Raw genomic sequence first — 14,620 nt, forward strand, 5'->3', positions numbered from 1 at the left:
AGTGCAATGGCGCTTCCAACCAAGTTGTGTAAGAAGAGAGACATCAGCACACAGTAGGAGCTTCAAGAGGAGGCCTTGAAAGCAGATGCCTGATGTGAAAATAGTCATACTAAGAAACTCCCCTCCTTGGGTGTATGAGGACGAATTGGCACATCCTTCACCTTCTAGGCAAATGTAATTTATAGTTTCTTTTCCTGAGAGCATCCTCTCCTATTTATAGCCATAAGGACCAAGAAGCCTTTACTCATGACCTACTGGAGAATTCCAATCCATCTCTACAGTGAAAGGACCCATGTTCTCTGTGCCACCTGCCAGAGTTCCAATTTTCCTCTCAATCTGTAAAGTAGCTGTTTTTTAATGAATATGGATGGGTCTCAGAACTGAACTGCTATTATTGAAGGAGGAGCTTTCCTCCAGCAGTCCTGCAAACTGCTCAGAGTTCTCCTCTGTCTGGAATGTCGGAGGCTCTGGTGGGTGAGAGAAAGAGTAGTTTATGGGATGGCCCGGTGAGAAGCGCAGTGGGAACTCTCTGGGGTGTATCAGCTCTTTACAGGAAGCAGGCAAACCAGAGAGCAGGAGAGAGCTCACATCACATCACCTTCAGAAGCTGCGGCAGCCCCACAGAGCGCACTGAAAGGGAGAAGGGAAAGGCAGAAATAGAGCTGCGTTGCTCGAAGCGCAGTGTGGACAAACAGGAAAAATGTGTGATTCTTTACCCTGGGCGTGCAAAGGCAGGTGGTTACCTCCTGCACACCTGCAGGGCTTCTGTGACGGTACAGTTTGGTACACCCTCCCCCACCTGGTCAAGAGCCCCTCTCCCACTCAGGCTTATTACTGGGGGATCTACTGTCTTGGGCTGTCTGCCTAGCAGCCTTAGAAACATCTCTTCTTCTGTAAAATTTTAATAAACCTGCACACTGAAGAAAAATTGAATAATATATTCCCTATAAAAAGTGACCCGGAGAATCTCATTTGCATTGTAAACAGAGTCAGCCAAACCTTTTTGAATAACTTGACTGAGTGTTCAAGGAAATATTTTAATTCTAACTTTTACCCTTTTTCAGGACCTCTTATGGGTTTAAAAGGCTACTACAAAAAATGGGCAGAATGCCTAAATAAACATTTCTCCAAAGAAGACATACAGATAGCCAAAGTGAAAGCGAAGTCGCTCAGTTGTGTCCGACTCTTTGCGACCCCATGGACTGCAGTCTACCAGGCTCCTCAGTCCACGGGATTCTCCAGGCAAGAATACTGGAGTGGGTTGCCTTTTCCTTCTCCAGGGGATCTTCCCAACCCAGGGATCGAACCCAGGTCTCCCACATTTCAGGCAGACGCTTTAACCTCTGAGCCACCAGGGAAGCCAGACAAGAGGCACATAAAAAGATGCTCAACATCCCTATTAGAGAAATCCAAAGCAAAACCACAGTGAGGTATCACCTCACACCAGTCAGAGTGGCCATCATCAAAAAGTCCATGAACAATAAATGTTGGAGAGGGTGTGGAGAAAAGGGAACCCTCTTACACTGTTCGTAAGAATGTAAATTGGTGCAGCCACTATGGAGAATAGCAAGGAGGTTCCTCAAAAAACTAAAAGTAGAGTTACCATATGTTCTGGCAATCCCACTCCTGGACATAGATCCAGACAAGGTGGCGTGGGATGGAGGTAGAAGAGGCAGGGGATATATGCATACATGTAGCTGATTCACAACTGTTGTACAGCAGAAACACAACACTGCAAAGCAATTATATTCCAACAAATTAAAAAAATATATAGATGCATCTCAATGTTCACTGCAGCACTAGTTATGATACCCAGGACATGGAAGCAACCTAAGTTCAACAATAGATGAATGGATAAAGATGTGGTACACATATACAGCGGAACACTGCTCAGCCGTAAAAGCAATGAGATAATACCATTTGTAGCAACACGGATAGACCTGGAGATTATCACACCAAGTAAAGACAGACAGACAAAAACTAATACCACATGATATCACCTACATGTACAAGCTAGAAAATGATACAAATGAATTTATTTACAAACCAGAAAGCGATCACAGATTAGAAAAAAAAAATATGGCTACCAAAGGGGAAAGGCTGGGGGGCAGAGATAAATTAGGAGTGTAGGGTTAACATATGCACACTACTATAAATAAAACAGATAACCCACAAGGGCCTACTCTAAGCACAGGTAACTCTGCTCAATATTCTATAATAACCTAAATGGGAAAAGAATTCGAAAAAAAAGAATAGGTGCATATACACGTGTAACTCGTCACGTTGCTGTCCGCCTGTAACTATCACATTGCTAATCGGCTATCTTCCAACATAGAATTTAAAAAAACGTTTAAAGCCTACTGCGGTGTCCAGTTCCTTTCATACGTGATGATCAGCAAGCACCTCTGACGGGCTGAAGGAAAGAGGGTGCAGGAGAGACTGACACCATGGCTCCTCAGTGGTGACCTTTCAGTTCCTTTCCTTCTTTCTCAAACTCTTTTGGCTACATAAATTGAGAAGCAGATTATTTTTTCATCATATTTTACGTATAGGTATACTTTTATGTGCTATTTACCTAAATACCTTCAATTTTTTTTGAGGACTAAGATCCTATCATATTTAGACTATTATGTAGAGAAGGTATCTGTAATTTTTACATTGTAACACATGTTACATGTCATGGAGCATTATACTCTTGAATGACGAGACGCCTGCAGACGTTACCCTAACCTCCTGAGATGCTCTACTGCAAGCGTCAAGGCTAAGACATTGTTTATCTTGTGGTCGTTTCTGGAATCTCTGCCTGGAGCTCTGGACAGCAGTCTGATGCCTGTGACATCAGAGGAAAGCAGGGGCCTTCGGCACCGTGGTGGCGGAGGCCAGATCTCGATTCACCCTTGGAAGGCTGCGTCCACTACTTCACCAGTGACGCCTGCAGACCAGTCTAAGTAATCTCGTGTTGGAGTCAGCAGGGGCTCTGGAGAGAAGAACATTCTGGGTGGATGGTAACGGGCCACGGAGGGACAGGTGGCTGCCGCCTTAGAGCAGCAGCCCTGTGCCCCCGGCACGCGCGCCAAGGCCGGGGCACACACCCACTGCAGTCCTGCGTGGGGGAGGGCTGCAGGGCCCCTCTGGCACCAAAGGGCTCACGGTCAGGCCCCACAGCCCTCCTCCGCAGGGAGCCTCCCAGCAAGGCCGCCTGGGGGTCTTGCCTGCTTTTCCTGAAACTGCGGGGGACACTCCTTTTCTAGCAGAAGCAAATACTATCTCTGTGACAAAGAAGGAGCACTCCAGGGGTGGTGGAGAGTGACCGTGAGCAAGGGTGTCCAGCACAGAGTCCCACGTGGACTCACACTGCCATGTCCTGTCCTGTCACCCCCGACGCAGGCTGGGTGGTGGGAGAGGACAGGCGACCCACCAAAAAAGCCTGTTCATGGAGAGTATTCAAGGACCTCCCCTGCACTGCCCTGTCTAAACCCCAAGACAGACTCGGGGCTCCACCAAGACCTAAAGGATACCACCATCCAGAAAGTTCCTGTGCAGCTCGTGCCCAGCACCTGCAGCCAACAGCGGCCCTCATGTAACTGCTACCGTCTCCGAAGGCTCCACGTGGTTCAGAAAGGAGACTGGCCTCCAACAGCGAGGGCTCTGTGCTGGGCAGGAGCCTGGCTCTGTCCTTCCCTCTAGAGACTTGGCAGGTTCTGAGCTCTGGTCCCTTGGTGGCCGGATGGGGTGCTGACGGCACCTCAGTCACAGGAGAGTAAGGGAGGCGACACATGGACAGGGGTTGCCGACAGACTCAGCGCAGACTGGACCACGAGAGGTGAGCCCCCCCTGAGACGCCCAGTGGGAACTCTGCTCGGCCCCCCATTTCCGTGAGGTCACCCCCGTCTACACGCAGGCACCTCCCCTGAGCTGGCACCTGGCCACCTCTGATACCCCTCACCAGTCTGCTTTCCTAAACCTGCCAGCTCATGGAGGGGAGCTGTGCTTTTTCAACAGACAGAGTTTCCAAGTGCCCCGGTTGGACACTGCGGGCCTGGACGTCTGGCTCAGGAGAGCCTCATGCTGGGATGATGACCAGGATGAGTGCGTTGGACACCGGGCCCTGCCTGCAGTGAGCCAAGGCACAAAGCCAGACCCTGACCAGAACATTCCGGCCATCACCCTGCCATCACCACTAACGCCACGAATGCCAGTTTCTGGATTCCAAGTTGTCAGTTGCTTGCATATCACAACCAAAAGAAAAAATAATTGTTTCCTGTGAATTATCCTCGAGTCAGACAATCTGGGTATGAATTCTGCCCAAAAGCAATACTTCCCCAGCGGTTAGCAAACCAGACTGCGTTTCCTTTTTGGTTTAATTTGACCTAATTAAGGACAGGGAGGAGAACTCTGCCGTAATGCTCTGAGAGCCTTTAACAAGTATTCCTTCATAGCTGGCCAAGTCATAACATAAAAGGGAACTGCTTATTTCAGCAAAACTTTGGCTCTCATGTTTGGATAATATTCCAAGGCTCCAAATGGAGCTCCACCAAGGTCCAAACATTCCTCTCCCTGCGGCCCAAACACCGAGCTGTCTCCTTACAAGCTCACACCTCTGCTCACAAGGTGACGTACATACCTGACAATCACTCAGGAGCTTCTATTTGGAAATTTCCCTCCTGGGGGCCACAGGACAGCCAGGGCCAAATGGGGGGAAACACCGTGTCTTTGCATCGTGCCCTTGACTGTGAAAGCATCTGAGTCCTTCCTGCGTCTCTGTCACAATCTTCGTGTTTCTTAAGAAATCTGCAAAGAGCCAGCCTGTCGTGAAGGGAGCAGCGAGTGGAACATGCGCCCCCTCCCCCAGCCTGGGAGGCCACGGGTCCACGGAAAGTGTCAGCCACACTGTGAGTCTGCTTGGACCCCAGAAACCTTTTCCTCCGGGGCCGCTCTTCCTCTGTGATTAGGCACGCATGAAAGGATCTAGGGAGGAACCCCACAGATTGGGGAACCCCACGCCTTTGGTGACTTCCACGGGGCAGGAACAGGGCCTGAGGAGAGAGGCTCCAAGGGCCCAGACATGGGGAAATGGACCCCTATGCAACCACTCAGATGGATGTCTGATGTCTGATCAGGGAAGGGTCATGACACATATGCTGTGGAGAGGAGTCACCGTGCCTGGCTGTGGGCCCCCGCGGATGCTGACCACACTGTTCCCTGGTCACTTGCTGGCCCACTGGACTCAGCAGGCTTTCAAAGAACAAGAGCATGAGCTCTCTGAGTGGCAGGACCCCAGGTGGTTTCTTTCTGAGGGAGCTGGCTGGACTTTCTCTCAGAGAGGCCAGTAAGTGATGTCCAGCTTGGGTGCCCGGGACCGGAGGGGTCCCCAAAGGGACTGGCGGTGGGGAGTGTCACCACAGGACCCTGCTGACTCAGGTGCAGGCCCACTGTGTGGCTGTGCCTGGATGGGCTCCGCCTGGATGGGCTCCGGGAGGCGGGCTCTCTGATTGGGAGCCACAGAGATGGATAGAACCTGGGGTCACAGCTCCTCAGGAGCTGAGCTGGGCACTGAGGCAGGAGTTCAGCAAGGAAAGTGCAGGGCCTGAATGCAGGGTGAGCCAGGGCTGGATGGCCAGTCTGCGGGCCGCAACCAGGTCCTGGGGGTAGGGCATCCATGGCTGGCTTCACTGACAGCTTCGTCACAGGGAACAGGTGGGCCAGAAACTAAGGTCCTGCAAGCTGGGAGGCACCGCCAAAAAAGTCTAGAAAGGAGAGTTTAAGGGACAGTTTCTTCTGATGAGATAACACCTCAGGAGCACTTGGGAAACACAGGTTCCGAAGCTCCCGTCGAGCTTCAGGAATCAACACCATTTGGAGTCAGAGCCTAGGAATCTGTGTTTGTGCCAAGCAACATCGCTCTCGCCATGTCCCAACTAAGCTTTACGCCCACTGAAGCCTGTTCAAACACAAGGAACTTAAAGGCAGGAAGCTTGCTCAGTTACAAGCATGGCCGTGCGACCCTGGGGGTCACTGGCCTCATGAGCCTCAGCTCTTCATCTGTAAAGTGGGAACAACGCACTTCTTCACAGGACAGTGCTTGAGCTGATGGAGAGCAGAGTGCAATCTGTCAGTGTGAAGGTTTGCGATTATCGTGTTTCTGAGCCCAGGTGAAATCTTGCAGGCTTCCAGCCCTGTAGCTGAGACAGCTCTGGGTTCCAGTCACTGTCTTTGAACTGGTGTCCCTAAGGGGGACTGTCCTTGGCCGTGGGTCTCCTGGAAGGCCCTCCAAAGGGCTGGCATTTCAGGCAGCACTTTCTCCTCTGTCTGGTGCTCGGTTTGAAGGCCCTGTGCCGTGGGATGGGCCCATGCTTTTCAAATCCTGGAGTCATGAGGGAGAAGGGCTTTGAGGGGCAGTAGTCTCGGGGTCGGCTCCCACAGGGGTGAATCCCAGGGACATCGGATGTGCTAAGCTCCTTGGGACAGTAGCTGGCATGAAGCTCTAAGAACTGGAAGAGCAGGATCAGAGGCCCAGGGCAGCTGACGAATGCAAGACGTGGTGAGGAGCAAAGGAAGGAGCAGCTCCACAGGGAGGCTCCAGACGACCACTGGAGGAGATGATCGTCATCCCATACGAGCCGAGCCACGTCCAGCAAGCGGTTGACGGCTCACGATGATACAGTGAGGCCCAGCTGCCATCACAGCCCGGCAGAGTCGACAATACCCCTGAGGCCCAGGGGGAAGGCAGTGTCAGGCTGGGTCGTTGCCACACCCTGTGCAATGCCTCTCACGGCTCGAGAGGCCTGGGGCGCTGGACACAGCTCAACAGACAGAAAGAAAGACGATGGAGCTGCTGGCCAACAGAACTTGGAGATAAAGCAAAGTGATCTGGTGTCATTTAACCCAGAGGAGGAGCCAAGGTGAGATGCAGAATCGAGCGACCGTGGCTCTTCACGCCCCGAGGAGGAGGCCAGTTCAGCGGGACCGAAAGTGTTAGGAAAAGAAAACAGGGTTTGTGATGAGCGTCCCAAGTATGGTCAAGCTTGCAAGGCAAAGGAAAGACCCCTTTCCCAACCTGGGCAGGCAGAGATGATAAAACATCAACTCAAGCCACAGTGAAAACTGGAAGGAAGATGGTGCCAAGTGGCTTCGGAATCAGCCCTGGCCTAGAGCTCAGCTTGGGGACAAGCAGTTAACCTCTCTGGGCCCCCATTTCCGCATCTGTAAAGTAAGGTCATGGTCTACAGGGCCTCCCAGGTCCTCCCTCCTCAGCCTGAAAAGTCACCTTCTGTGGGCCCAGGGGGAACATGGCATCTGTGTTTAATAGCATGCTAAACATTTTCCTTCCAAGGAAACAAAAACAGGACACGTGCAGTGGGGGTGGGGGCCTGACCTGGGCTTGGAGACCAGCTGCACAGTCCTGCAGGGGGTCCTCTGGTTCTGGGGGGGAGGAGGGGAGAGGAGACCCAAGTGGAAGGGAGCGCGGGGAGGCCAGCTGGGACTCGGAGGGTGCAGGAGGCTGTGGTCGGGCAGCAGCGGAGAGGAGGAGCCTGTCCAGGTGACAGGCCATTGCAGGAACACGAGGGTGGGGCTGTGCCCAGCAGGGAATGCCCCGGGTCTTCGCAGGGGACTGGGTGGGCTGCCCGGGTTTCCATTTTCCCTCTGCTGTTTATTAGCCCGTGTTCTTAGGCAAAATGCTTATCCTCATTAGAACATCATTTCCACGTAATAAAATGGGGGTAACAGATCCACTTCATGGTATTTTTGTGAGGATTAAACATGATTATGTGCCTGACACGTAGCAAGGATGGAAAAACTACCATCATTCTGAGGTGGGCCTGCGAATGGAATTAAGGCAGAGAAAAAAGAAACCTCCGTGACTCACAGCTCAAAGACAAGACCTGACGCGGGGCTGCTTCCGCAGACGTGGACGGTTCTCCCTGCTCCTCCCTCAGATCCCAGGAGCACTGAACTTCCCGGGAGGGGGTGCCATTACTTCCCCACTTCAGGGCGGGGACGCTGAGGAGCAGGGCAGCTGAGCCTCAAGGCGCTCAGCTGGAACTGAGCTGTTGAGATGTCGCCATCACTCAGGCTCCTGGCTCCAAAGTTGCTCCTGTTCTCCCAACATCTATCCCCGGGAGAGAGACCAGGAGAAAGTGGGAGGCGGACACGTCTTCTAAAGTGACAACCTAGTCAGCTGAGTAATTTGGGAACAGGATACTGAACTGGTCATTCCTCCAATGACCCTGAGCCTTGGAAGCCCGCCAGAACCCACCTGGCACTGGGAAGGCGGATGGGCTGGGGCTCCTCTGGGCGGGCCCAGCAGGCACTGTCGCAGAGACGAGCCTGTCCTCCCCGCCCCACGCAGAGGGCCGGCGTGAGCGGCCAGCTCTCACACTCCCAGACGAACAGCACGCCGTGCGGTCTCTGAGCAGACCCCTGGACCCAGGCCCAAGGTCATGGCTCTCCCCAGCCCCGAGGGAACTGGAGGGTCTTTCCTGAGCCACTCTGCTCTTTCTCCCTCTTGGCACAACGACCCCTGCTGAGCTCTCCCCACTGGACGCCCCCCAGGCCCAGAGCCTGTCCAGGACTCGCCTCTCCTGTTCCACCTCCTCCCCCGGGACAGCACTCTGTCCGCTGAGGCCAGACACATAGCCCTGGGCCTCCACACTGGGCCCCCATCCCTCATCTCCCTTCTCTCTAGAATGCACTCACACTCTCCGGCTCTGGGATTGTTAAAAATAATAATAATAATAAAGCGAGGTGGGGGGCATATTTTCTTTTCAAAATAGATAAGAGTCCTGCTGGCAGCACGCAACATGACTAAATGACTTCTTAGAGTCCCTTCCAGCCAGTGATTCACCAGACCTAGAATTTAAACTGGAAAGGACTGTTATACTCTAGGCCAAATGTCTCATTTTTGCAAATAAGGAGAGTACAGTCCATGGAGGTTAAGAGTCATGGGGTCCACTTGCTGCTGTGGAGGAGCACAAGGTCTGAAGGTAGATGCTCCGTGTCTGACCAGACTGGACCGGCCACACGCTATGTGCCCTGGAGTGGGGAAAACGCAAGGACGCTCTGCTCCTCCTGCCTCTGCGCCTCGTCCTGGCCGTCAGATGACAGCATACCCGTGAAGGACACGACGCAACGTCAGGAACTACTCCATCAACATGAAGCGGTTTGCTCAAGGTGGCCCTGGGTGAACGCTGTCGTTTGAGTCTCATCACACACTGCTGCCTTCTTGACGTTTTGCCAGGGCTCTGGTTGTTTTTTCCCATAAACCATACTAATTTGACCTCCACAAGCGTTCCTTTAAGCCCCTCGAGGCACAGACTCAAACAGACCGACTTGGAGGAAACTCAGCCTTCCACCGACTCGGGGTCATGGCCCTCTGACCTAGATCCAGAACTGCCCAGGGACAGGGCGCACTTTCCCCGGAGCCCTCCCGCCTCTGCAGGCCAGGCTGGGTGCCAGGGGCACTGCTTGGGGTCTGTAGAGGACTGTTGGGCCACAGCCTCTACCTTGAACACTGGAAGAGGTCAGGGGTGAGTCACCAAGCTAGGTAACAGATACTGGCTCCTCCAAGCTCACACTGGACAGAGCTGGGAACTAGCTCAGCCACGAGAGCTGGCTCACTTGCCAGTCTGTGGTCGGGCACAGAGGAGAGGCAGGAGACGGCAGCCGGGCCCCGGGGATGACGCATGGACCTCCGAGGGCTGTACGCCCTCACCCCACTGCTGCTGGAGCCTGGAAAGGGCATCCATGCCCCTTGGATAATCACAAGGTGAGGTGTCCTCGGCAGGTAGGCCAGCGCCAGCCCTGCACTCTCCCCAGGGAACGTGCGTCCTGCTGCTGCGACCGCCTGGCCCACGGGGCCACAGGGCTGACAGCCCCCTACACTTGACACAGGGTGCCTCCCCCCTCAGCAGAGAGAGCCAAGCCTCTTCTCTGACAATGGTCTCCGGCCCGTGAAGAGACCAGCAGAGAAATCCTATGTCCCCTGCTTTCTGAAGCATGAAAACTGTGTCACGCTTCAGGAATAATGCTGAGGTCAGGCCTACAACAAACAGACAATATAACTCTTTTGCTCTAAGCAATAAAAGAGCAAAAAATGGGGAAAATCCCGTGAGCCAGTTCAGCCAACAATTTCCATGTTGAAAAAAAAAGTTAAAAGTCCAAGCTGGAGCCATGTGGATACATTTTCTTTACCCTATACTTCAGGCGCCCATAACCTTCCTTTTAAATCATCTCCAAGCAGCCCCAAGTCACGCCAGCCGCAAATCACGAGGTGGCTTTGGTCTCGCGGCAGTGGAATGTTCTGCAGCGGACTGCCGCTTCCCGGGCGCCCGGGGCGGGGGGCGGGGGGAGCCCCCAAACCCGCGAGGCTGAGAGCACGCATGACATCAGAGCTCAGCCATCCAGGAAGGGGCTGCGCAGGCCGCAAACCACAGCGGGCAGATAAAGCAGGGAACAGCCTTGCTTAGGAAAACATTCGCGAATACCACAGGCAGCTGGCAGAGGCAAGTTTAATTACATTCACAGAAAGCCACTGTTTCCTCCGCCCCGCAGCCCTGGTGCCGACCAGCAAGTGGGGAGTGCCCGGCAGCCCAGCCGGCATGGAGGGCCAGAGGAGCTGAGCGGATCACCACTTCCCCCCATCTGCGCTCCGTGTCCCGCCTTCATTGGCCCCAGCTGTGGAGCCGCTCAGTGGGCTCTGAAAGGGTTTTCAAGCGAACTAGACCTCAGGAGTAATCTATCCTTCAATTTATAGCTGGAGATCAAGAGCATCCATTATTCAATTCATGATTAATTGCCAAGGCACCAAGTGCACCCTGGGCATAAATGAAGCCGCAGCGAGTGCCATCTGCCTTCACATCAGGGGACCAGGGCTGTATTTCGCAAGCGCCACTGCAGCTTTCACTCATTTATTTATTTATTGTTTTTAAAGGAAGGGTTCAAAGAGTTAACTATATAGTGTTTGAAGGGCTGGTAAATGTATTGGATGTGCCTCTGGGCACCTCAGAGGAATAACGTTCAACAGGTATTGGTAACGCATGATTAAAGCTCAAGGGGAAAAAATGGTCCTGATAAAAATGCTATCTTAGAGTATTTAAGCAGCATCTTACAGTAACTGCTAAAGTGGGAGTCTCAGGAGAGACTGCAGAATCTTTTATGAGACAAGAAGGATATGCCTGAAGAGTTCCCTTCTTTTCTAATTTTAGCCCCAGAGAGCATGTCTGCTGCTAATTCCAGTCTGATTCCAACTAAGTGGAGGATTATCAATAGCAAGAAGGGAAAACAGGCCCAGGGAAACCACACTACAAACACATAAACAAGCAACAGATGGAAACACTGCTGATCAAAGCAGGCCTCATTCTTAAAGGAACAGTGAAAAACTACATTGTCATTAGTGGCCCTGATGGCCAGCGCCTAGTCTTTTCAGAAACAGGCTATCTTATAGCCTGGTACTGCATTGGCAGTGTTCTGCACCAGAACCCACTGTCCATTTCAGGAGGAGGTGAGGGGAGGGCCCCAGCGCGTGTTCATAATATCTTCATGGAACCTCTAAAACAATGGCCGGAGAAAAATGCAAGGCTCCCGAGTTGATGAAAATAACCCGTTTGCCTTTGTTAGGAGCCAGGACCTGCCTTTAGAAATTGCTGGGGTCATGAGATCTCTTGTAGGTTTACTGGGAGCAGGAACAAACAAGCACCCACTGAGCTCCACCTGAAGAGTGAGAAGGGCCATAAAAGTCTTTTCATCATGTGGAAAGAGACTCAGGGTAACCTACCAGCGTGTTTCACAGCATTCCAGTACCCTGAGACTCTCTCCTTCCCCTCCTCAGGCAGTCCTCCCCACCCCCAGCCTATCACTGTCACCACGGTCACCCTCGACCACCCACAGACCACCTGCCCGGCAGGAGGGCAGTGACTTCAACATCCCTGTGAGCCCAGGTGTCAGGGTCTTCACGCTCATGGCACAGGAAGTTTGGGGGAAACCTCTTCATAAAATCATGCTGGCTAGCTCTGGATTAGCTAGTTTCAAGAACTCACCAACACCCAGTACTTATGAAACAGTGACAGCAAAGCTTTCCATAAAAACCATCAGATTTTGGCTAGTCTTTCTAGGGCAGGCGAGTCATCAGGAATGCATTCTTCCCATTGTGCTCGGCCTGCCGCTTGTTCCCTGACAGCGCAGCCAACTGCACACTAACCAAGGCACAGACCCCATCCCAGGGCCTTCCAAGGGAACAGGAGGACTCCGCCAGACAAAGGGTTGCAACCAGGTGACACCCAAGAAAACAAGCAGACAGACAATCTGGAGGCAACTGCAGGGCGTCCAGTGAGAGAGCTCCCGGATTCCTCGTGGAGAGAAGCATCCCGAACCCTCAGCCCTCGAAGCGTTTCCAGCTGAAGTTCATTCAGCCCCGGATCCGCAGCCAGGCTGTCAGGGAGCGCTCTCCTGGGAGAGGTTCCGTCTCCTTGGACCAGCGATGGAGACTGCAGGGACATCGGGCTACCCCAAACCGGTGCAAGCCGCTCCAGGAGCACAAACGCTTGAAAGAGCTTTGGTCAAAGTGTCACTTTTTAAAGGAAAAGGCCGGGGGCGGGGAGGAACCTCAGCCTTTTGCCTCTCCCCGCCCCCACCCCTGCTCTAACCGCGGAGAAGTCTAGGGCGCAGGACCCCTCCCCGACCCCAGCGCCGACGGACAAGGAAGGACAGGCAAGAGCGCGCGCTGCTCTGCCCCGCCGACCTGCCGGAAGGCGGCCTGGACCCCGCGCGCCCCCCGGCCCCGCGCGCCCCCGCGCCCCGCCTGCACTAACCGGCCGCGCAGCAGACACCTCCTGCCCCGAAACAGCTCGTCTCGGGCCTCTCAGGACTCAGTCCCGCCCGGCTCGCAGCGCCGGCCTCTGAATTCGGTCTCGTTGGCGGAGCGCCGGGCACGGAGAGCGTGCAACCGGCGGCCAGGAGCCGGCGCGAGGGCGGCGGGAAGACTTCTCGGTTCAGTCGGCCCGCGGTGGAGGGGGCCCTGAGCGTCGGGGCCGGGTTGGGGAGCGGAGGGGTGTGTCCTCCGGCGGCTGGGGAGGGGGAGGGGTGTGTCTTGGGGGAGGGGGAGGGCGTACCCTGGGGCTGGGGAGGGGTGTATCCTGGTACTGGGGAGAGGGGAGGGGGTGTGTCCCGGGTTTGCAGGGGAGGAGGTGTGTCATTGGGGGTGCTGGGAAGGGGGGAGGGGTGTGTCCTGGGGGGTTGCTGGGAGGAGGAGGGCTGTGCTTGGTGGGGGGAAGGAGGTGTGTCCTGGGAGATGATGGGGAAGGGAGGGGGATATGTGTCTTGGAGCTGGAGAGGGTGCCGTCCAAGGAGGGGTGTCCCAGGGAGCACAGAAATAACGCGGAGCGAGCGCTGGGGGTGGGGGGTGGGGAGCAGGGGCTGGGAGAACTCGGAGGACGGCAGGCGAGTCTCGGGGGCTCTGCGCCCTCTGCACATCTGGCGAGGCCTGCTCCTCCTCCAGGGTAGCGATCAGCCCGCAGCAGGTAATAAGCAAGCTGCCCCGGGGTTTCAGAGGCGTTTCCCACAGACCTCTGTTCCTTTAGTCAAGGTAAATGTCTCTCAGGACCCCTTGGGGGGCGGTGAACCTAGGTAGTAACTGGTAGTGAATCCCTATCATTCATAGAAGAACTCACCTTCTGCCTGACCTTCCTTCTAGGCCCTTCTATGCCCAGTACCCTCGGTTACACCCTCCATCTTCATTGTTCTTGTGAATTAAACTGCTTCTCTGATGTTGCCTTGCTGCAAAGCTATAAATTAATTACTACATCACCCCCCAAGCCCCTAGGAAGAAGAATGCCAAGAATAAATCCGAGCTTTGTTCTGTTTCATGTTGAACAAGTCTGTCATTAATCAAGCCTTCCCACCCCATCCAGGGAACAGACCCAAGACTGCCAGACAAGTGTGTGTCCGGTGATCCTACTGTCTGTCTTGGCAGTCTTACGCCACGGCGACTCAGCTCCCACCCAGACGGCCTGCTGGGGAGATGACAGCACAGACGGGACCAACCGTTTCTTAAAGACCTAAGACTCACCAACTCTAGCCTGCTGGCAGACACAGCCTCATGTTTAAACATTTGCAAAAATTGTCTCCTGCCTTGCAGTCACAGAACTGCTTGTGATTGGTCAATCTGAGAGAAAGCCAGGGCTGTCTTTGGAAATTTAAGGAAGAAAGTCATAAGACCCATGAAGCTATTAATTTTAATGTATTGTATAACATGTCAAAGGCATGACAGACTTGAAGTCAGTTAGAAACCAGGTCAGAAAGTGTGTTGCAGAAATAGAATCATCTTGAAAGTTCTAACACAGAGATAGTGCAAAAAACATTTTTTGAAATGAAAGTAAAATGTTAAGAGTCTAGTGCCTCCTTATTACACTAAGGAAGTGGCGGTCATGAAACAGCACACTTTTCCTCCCTTATTAAACGCCCCCCTTTCTTTGGGAACCAATGTAAGGTTAATAGAAGTGAAGATTCTTTTCAGATATGAAGCATCTGGCAGGTTCTGTCCCTTTTTGTGTGTGATGAGGTCCTCTTATGTTTTCTCTACACTTGCTTCTCCTGTCTCTGAATAACCTAGGGAAAGACTTGTGTC

General features: G+C 53.5%; 1 protein-coding gene across 4 annotated transcripts in view; it reads right to left on the reverse strand.

The window, feature by feature from the left end:
• PALLD (palladin, cytoskeletal associated protein) overlaps window positions 1–14,620 on the reverse strand; it is a 376,038-nt gene that overhangs the window by 234,808 nt on the left and 126,610 nt on the right. The window contains exon 1 of one of the 4 annotated variants that reach the window (XM_069576799.1): window positions 12,807–13,024. The exons of the other annotated variants lie outside the window; for them this stretch is intronic. The gene's annotated coding sequence lies outside the window, so the exon portion shown is untranslated. Of the gene's footprint in view, window positions 1–12,806; window positions 13,025–14,620 lie in introns of those variants that run through there. 4 annotated transcript variants of the gene reach the window in all.

Source organism: Ovis canadensis, chromosome 2 (genome assembly GCF_042477335.2).
Source record: "Ovis canadensis isolate MfBH-ARS-UI-01 breed Bighorn chromosome 2, ARS-UI_OviCan_v2, whole genome shotgun sequence".
Classification (NCBI taxonomy): domain Eukaryota; kingdom Metazoa; phylum Chordata; class Mammalia; order Artiodactyla; family Bovidae; genus Ovis; species Ovis canadensis.